Source organism: Pseudorca crassidens, chromosome 9, assembly GCF_039906515.1.
Source record: "Pseudorca crassidens isolate mPseCra1 chromosome 9, mPseCra1.hap1, whole genome shotgun sequence".
Lineage (NCBI taxonomy): Eukaryota > Metazoa > Chordata > Mammalia > Artiodactyla > Delphinidae > Pseudorca > Pseudorca crassidens.
Genome location: NC_090304.1, coordinates 12293871 through 12300723, shown reverse-complemented (window position 1 = coordinate 12300723; position 6853 = coordinate 12293871).

Below are 6853 nucleotides of genomic sequence, written 5' to 3'. Positions count from 1 at the left end.
GCCATTTCCCCGTATAGAAAGCTGAATCTGGGGGAGAGCTGCTTGTATATTCAGTGCAGTCTACAGCCCCCCGAGCCCAGCCTCCTGGATTCCTCCTGGGGCCCAGGGACTCAAGGTATTCCAAGCCCACCTTTCTTTTCTAATGCAGAAGAATTAAGAGATTAGGACAGTGGAAAACCAGAACCAGGGAGTATCTTCCAGATTGCTACCCAGACACAAAGGATAAAGTGTAACCACCCAAGCACGCGCTGTGTAGGATAGGGGTGGCTCTGATCCCGGTACTCACGAGTTACATAACCCCAAGCCAGCCCTTTGGAAGCCCCACCTGTAAGATGAGGCTGATTAATTACATGAATTGTCACAAAAGAAGTATGAGATGGGTTGATGAAGGTATGGTAGTCAGTAGCCAGACTGCCTAGGGATAGTACTGGGTTCTCCGGGGTCCAGGTATGCAAACAGAGCCAGAGAAGCAGGCTTGGGAGGGGTCTTCAGGGGAACTTGCCCAAAGTCACTCTGTGAGTGCTTTAACACTCCCAGACTTCACATTGGCTAATGGGACATTAGAGAAAATAAGTCTTTTCTTAAAAAAAATTAATTGGTGGGGAAAAAAAAAAAAGAAAATATAGCAGCCCTGGACAAACAGGACTTAAGATGCAAGATTTTCTATTTTACTGTGAGATACAAAGACACTGAAATTAATTCAAGGCCTATCTCCTGCTCCGGCTTACATTTTGGTCTCCTGAGGACCTGGGGGATCAGTGAGTGTGGAAGCAGCAAGGGAGGAACACAAAAAGTCAAAGCAAAGAGACAGAGATTTTAGAATGTAAATCTGCAGGAACCCTCAGAAAGGCCCAGCTCCCGGGCTATCCGTACATCCAGGACTGGAGCTCAGGACCCGGACGGGTTGTCCAGGCTCTGTCCACCTTATCCTCTTATCTCTCTCTGGCTCTCAGTGGCCGCCACCCGCATCTAAGTCTGCAAGGCGCTCCCTCTGGTAATGTGACCGTCTTACTGAAACCGTTGGGACGGAATAATAGAATATTCTTTGAACCATTCCCGTTTTATTTGGTTCGAGTTCCAGCATCTAGCAGAGACAGATGCTATTTAGATCACTCTCAAGCCTCACTCCGATGAGGATTAGTGTGTAACATCAGAGAGAGGAGTGATTATAATAAGATCTGACGGTGCGCCTGGGGATGTCTTCATTCCTTCCCTCTTCATTTCTTTCTTTCCGCTCCACCCTGCAACTTTTGTAAGTGATTGATTCGCTCAACAAATATACGTGGCGCTCTAGGCTTTGTGCCAGGTGCTGGGATTCAGAGCTAAGAGATTCAGCCCCTTCCCTCAAGGAGCTCATTCTCTAGTGGGGGAAACAGACAAAGGAATCCAAGATTTCTGGAGGGAGGGGATGGTCTTCCAGGCAGAAGCCGGCACACTCCGTTCAGAGGCATGGAGCCCAAGTACAGCAAGAACATTCAGCAACCAGCTAGAGCAAGGGCAGTGGCAACACTGGAGGCTGGAGTGGCCGCCTAAGTGAAGGTCTTTGGATGTCAGCCCATATCAATCAATCAGGTCCTATTGATTCTACCCCTTAATATCTCTCCTCTCCATCCTTGGCCATTGCCCTATTCAGACACTCATCATCTCTCACCTGGACATTACCTGCTTCCAAACCGTCGCCACTCTGCTGCAAGAGTTGACGTCCATCGTTCGCATTTGATGACACTACTTACCTGCTCAAAACCCCTCCCAGGCCAGAGAGCCAGTCAACGAGCCAGTGAAGGCCAGTCCAGGCTCTGGGGATACCAGCCATGGGACAGTATTGCACTGGGGAAAAGAGGGAACTTTACCACTGGGTATCTTGCTTCCCACCCAAGTACTGGTGCTGGGGGGGGGGGGATTTTCCTTCCCATTATGAGCATGTCTGGCTGCCCAGGCTCCACCCTATGACAAGGGGGTGGGGAGGTGGGTATATTTATTTAGATCAGGGAAGAATGGTTTGCCAAACTGGGCAATAGGAATGAGCTGCACTAAGTCACCCCCCACTCCCCACCCCCATCTCCCCCCACCCCCACCCCCCATCCCCCACCCCACTCCCTACCCCCCACCCCCTCACCCCCACCCCACTCCGCACAAGCCCTGGCCCACCTTCCAATGCCGCCGCTGCCTCTGCACTGACCTCTCTCCTCAAGCCTCCTCCAAATAACCTCAGACAAGACCGACTGCCCCGCCACTCTCGGGGCAAAGTCCACATACTCTTTCCTGCCCCTCATCCCCTTCCAAATTTTTATATGCGGATACATTGTCAACCATTCCTGTAAAGGGCTTTGATTTCTGACATGTCAAGCAAACAAACAAAACAAGACAGAAACTTTTAGTTCCTTCAAAATCTGGGCTCGCTGCAAATCAAACTGGTTTTTCCCAGCTATGGTGTTAAATGAGGTTTCAGGACCCTGTTTGGGGAGACAAAGGTAAATGCACATATTTTCTGTTTCATTTCAACTGGGGAGAAAAATACGAATCATCTTGAGGCAACGCCAAAAAAAAAAAAAAAAAAAGACTCATTGGGCCAATTACTGATCTTACTGATCCCTCTGGGCTCCAGTGTCCTCATCTATAAAACTGGAATCAGGTTGCTGTATGGATTAAAGATGTAAGAAAAGTACCCAATTAGCACACTAGCTAATTAATAAATAACAGCTATTGTTGTTAAGAAAAATTAATTACTGAAAAACGGAGAGGAAATCATGGAATCATATTTGAGGAGGATAGGAAAGTGCTCCTAACCTAAAAAAGAAATGAGAAAATAATCACTGTAGAATGGGTGAGCTCTGTCATCTGCTCCAAAAACTCCACCCCCGAGAAACGATCCCTAGTTGCTCTCAAACGCACATCTGTGTAACCCAGGGTGACTGGTTTCCATCATTGACTGGACTTGTCCAAAGCAGGGGTGCAGTTCGATTGTACTGTGAGCTGGGGAAGGAAGTCTGTTCCGGAACCGGAATGGATAGGAAAGGGCACAGACTCTTAGAGCTGGACCCTTCAGCATGTCTCCTGCTGTGTTCAAAGCCGTCTGACAGGGTGGGGAGCCGCTGCAGAGCCCTGAATGAAGATGAGGCCCCCTGCCCTGGGAAAACCTTTCTTTTCAACCTAGAGTGAATCTAGAAGGACCCCCAAAGAGGCATTGAGGAGAGGGGGCTGCTCTGGCCAATCAGGTCAGCCCTGGTGGATGCTGGAGTCAGCAGATGTTGCAACCAGATCAGCTTCCTTTCTGCGGTATAGAGAACAGGGCCCCTTACCAGCCACAGGGAGCTTTGGGACCAGTGTCAGTGATAGAAATGGGAGTCACAGACCCCAGCACACTAGCCTTGTGAGCCTCCTGCTGCCCACCCCACTCCACCCAGCTCTAATTCGGTGCTCATCAAGCAACTGCTTATTGGTAACTTGACCTCCCGTGTAGACTCTGCTAGAACAGAGTGCCCTGGGTGCACTGTTGATTTCTGAATCTCCAAAGCTAAGGACCAGGCTGGGGGATGCTGCCAACACTGAGACATCCCCGGCCCTGAGGAAAAGAATAACAAGTATCAATAGTACCTAGTCTTCACCGAGCGCTGACCACCTGTCAGGCATTCTTCTAAGTGCTTTGAGTTTATTCTCTCTCTGCATCTCACGACAGTCCTGTGGGGATAGGTGTCATTATTAACATCCATTATCTGGGCCAACTGAGGCCCAGAGGGATTAAGCAACTCCCCCAAGATCACACAGTACATGGCAGGGCTTGGCTGTACACGCTGATGTGCTAACTACGGCAGACGTTCTTAACCTGTACCCTACCCATCCCTTCTGAGGGTGCTCCCACAAGTGCTGGACAGAACAAGAGCTGGAATTAGGTTGATAGGTATCAATTATTAGTAATAGGAATGGGGGTGGGTACCCCTTTCAGAAGGCATCATTGATTAAAAAGAGAGAGAAGCATTGCCTCTCCATTCAACCACGGATCTGTGTCTCCCAGCCCTACTTACCCAGCCACCCATACCCATCCCCCGTGCACTCTCACGAAAAGAGGAAATGGGCCCCGGAGAGAAGACAGGATTCCTGAGTGACAATAACAGGATTTTTCAGATGCCCAGCTCCCCCAGGATAAGAAGGACAGGAAAGAGCTAGGACCAATGAAAGACTTTTGTTTTGTGGAAAGGCAAAGGGAAGCAGGAAGAAACTAGAACAGTTTCCATGGTGCTGGAGGGATGGGGGTAGGGGTATCAGGAATTAACCGGGAGGAGGGGGGATCTCCACTTGCCTGGAGAGCACGTATATGATGGAAACCCTGGCGCTCCCCTAACGTGCTGACCTGTCCCTCTCTACCTGTCTTCCCTGAATCGACCAGAATCAAGTTTTTGGTGAAACTAGGGAAGGCCCCACCAGGATCTGTAGACAAAACACTGGGTAAAGAAGCAGTAGGCCTGGGGTCCGGGCCCAGCCCTGGAGAACCCTAGCTAGGTGACCTGGAGCATCCTTTCCTTTGGGAAAGCTGTGAAGCCAGTGCTGAACATCGCTCAGCCCTGACTCTCTGTGATGCTGGGACTCTGTGCAGAGGCTGAACGTAAACAGGGATTGGTTGGGGGCAGCAGGCAACACCGGATGCAGCCCTCCCCTTCCCTACACAGAGGAGGCCAGAAAAACACCTAGATGGTAAGTCTACCCTGGGAGTTTCTGCTTGGAAGCTGAAATGGCCTGACGGTGACTCAGAAACCACGGAAGTTCTCGAGGCTGATGGGTTCTTATAGATTGTACAGGCAGCTCTCCTGGGGGCTGCAAAACCACAGGACAGGCTGTGACCACTCTTAAGGAAAGAGCCGTATACTGCAAAGAGCTTTCTGTCCTCTGGGTCTTAAAGCAAACTCAGACTCAACTCTCCCTCCTTTTGAGACAAAATCGCCTCTGGGGATACAGCAAGCCTCAATGTGTCTCCTTCTCCTAGAATTCTCCTCGATGAAAATATCCTTTTGGGTATTAACAATGGCAACAGTAATGACAGCCATTCTGAGTGTTGCCTGCGGGCCCAGCACTGTGCTAAGAGCTATATATATTATATATAATCATTTCATCCTTACAGCCACCCCATAATGTGGCTACTATTTTTATGCCCACTTTAAAGATGAAGAACCTGAGGCCTAGAGAGATAGAGTAACTTGGCTAAGTCACATAGCCAATAAGGGGATAGAGATAGACTTCCAACCCGGGTAGGCAGACTCCAGAGCCTGTTTCGACCTCTATGCATAATATCCCTCTTCCTGTACCAACATCATCCTTCTCCAGGAAGCCTTCCTTGATGCTCCTTTCCCCCACAGAGAAGCCCTCTCTCTGTCCTCTACATTCTCACAGGGTACATTTTTATACCATTCTTTGGACATCTTTCTTATACCACCCTGATGGTGTTTCCCCTCCAGCCTCTCCCTGGGAACTTAACTGCTGTGATTAGGTGGGGGGCGGGGGGGGGGGGTTGCGGCGGGGTAGGATGACCCACACTAAACAAACTCACAAGAGACTGATTGTTAAACCTGAAGTGCAATTTATTAATTTACACTGAGAAATGAAACCACCTAGGAGACAGGAATCCTGAGGTTGATTGGTCAGCACAATCTCTTTCAGGAAGGACAGACTTTTGGGAAAGGAAATCAATACCAGAAGGTTCTTTGTTCAGTACAAAATCAGAGTGAAGGGGATTGATGGACTGACACTTAGGTGAAGGCTGACGTACTCCTCTGAAGCCTCTTACCTGCCAAGGGACCGGAATATCCAAGGCAGGGAGCCGTATGGGTGTCCTTTTCTCTGGACAGTGCTGGATTTTTTCTGGCTTCTGTGAAGATCCTACCTTTCCGGCTGCATTTATCATCATCGTGGCTGGCTTTTTTGTTCACTTGTTTGCTTAGCTTAAATTCTGCATATTTGATAGAACTGAAAGGCAATTTCCCATTGAGACCCACTGAAGAATTAGCAATACGTACCAGCCGTTCTGCCCTTCGAAGAGCCTTCACATCCATGTTATCATTTCATCTCCACACTGCCTTGCAATGGAGGGATGGCAAATGGTACAAAATCGGAAGCCAGACTGCCTGGGTTTGAATCCTGGTAAAGTGTTTCCCCATCTCTAAGTTGGAAATAATAATAACACCCACCTCATCATTTGTTGAGAGAATTCAATGAGTTGATACACATAAAGTGCTTTGAACAGTGTCTGGCATCTGGTAAGCACTCAATACTTGTTAGCAATGATTAATAATTAATTTTATAGATGAAAAAACTGAAGCCCAGAGAGATAAAAAGTCACTAATATCATACAGCCAGTAAGTGGCAGAGAAGCTCACAGAGCTTCTCTGTTTTCATAACAATTTCCCACACCCCAAACTCAGCCTCCCTCTCCTGGTGTGAACAGACCCAGTGCAGCTCCTCCATCTTCGGAGGCTGAGTCTTTCAGAGACTGGAAGGTCTCACTCCCTGAGGGGAGGGGCATTCTCCCTGGGGAAAGCTCTAGAAAGTCCTCAGAGTCCTGGATGCAAGTGGCCCAAGCTTCCGCACAGTTCAAAATGAGCATAATCTGGGACTTCCCTGGCGGTCCAGCGGTTAAGACTCCGAGCTTCTACCTCAGGGGGCACGGGTTTGATCCCTGCTTAAGGAACTAAAATCCCGCATGCTGTGTGGTGAGGCCAAAAAATAATAATAAAATGAACATAATCCTCTTTCCTCCCACTTAGAGCACAGATCTGCCTGTGGAGGAAATGCACCAATATGCACTGACGTTCCTGTCCGGTCCTCCCCGTATCCCCTCCTCAAGCCTGAGTTTCCATTCTTCAGA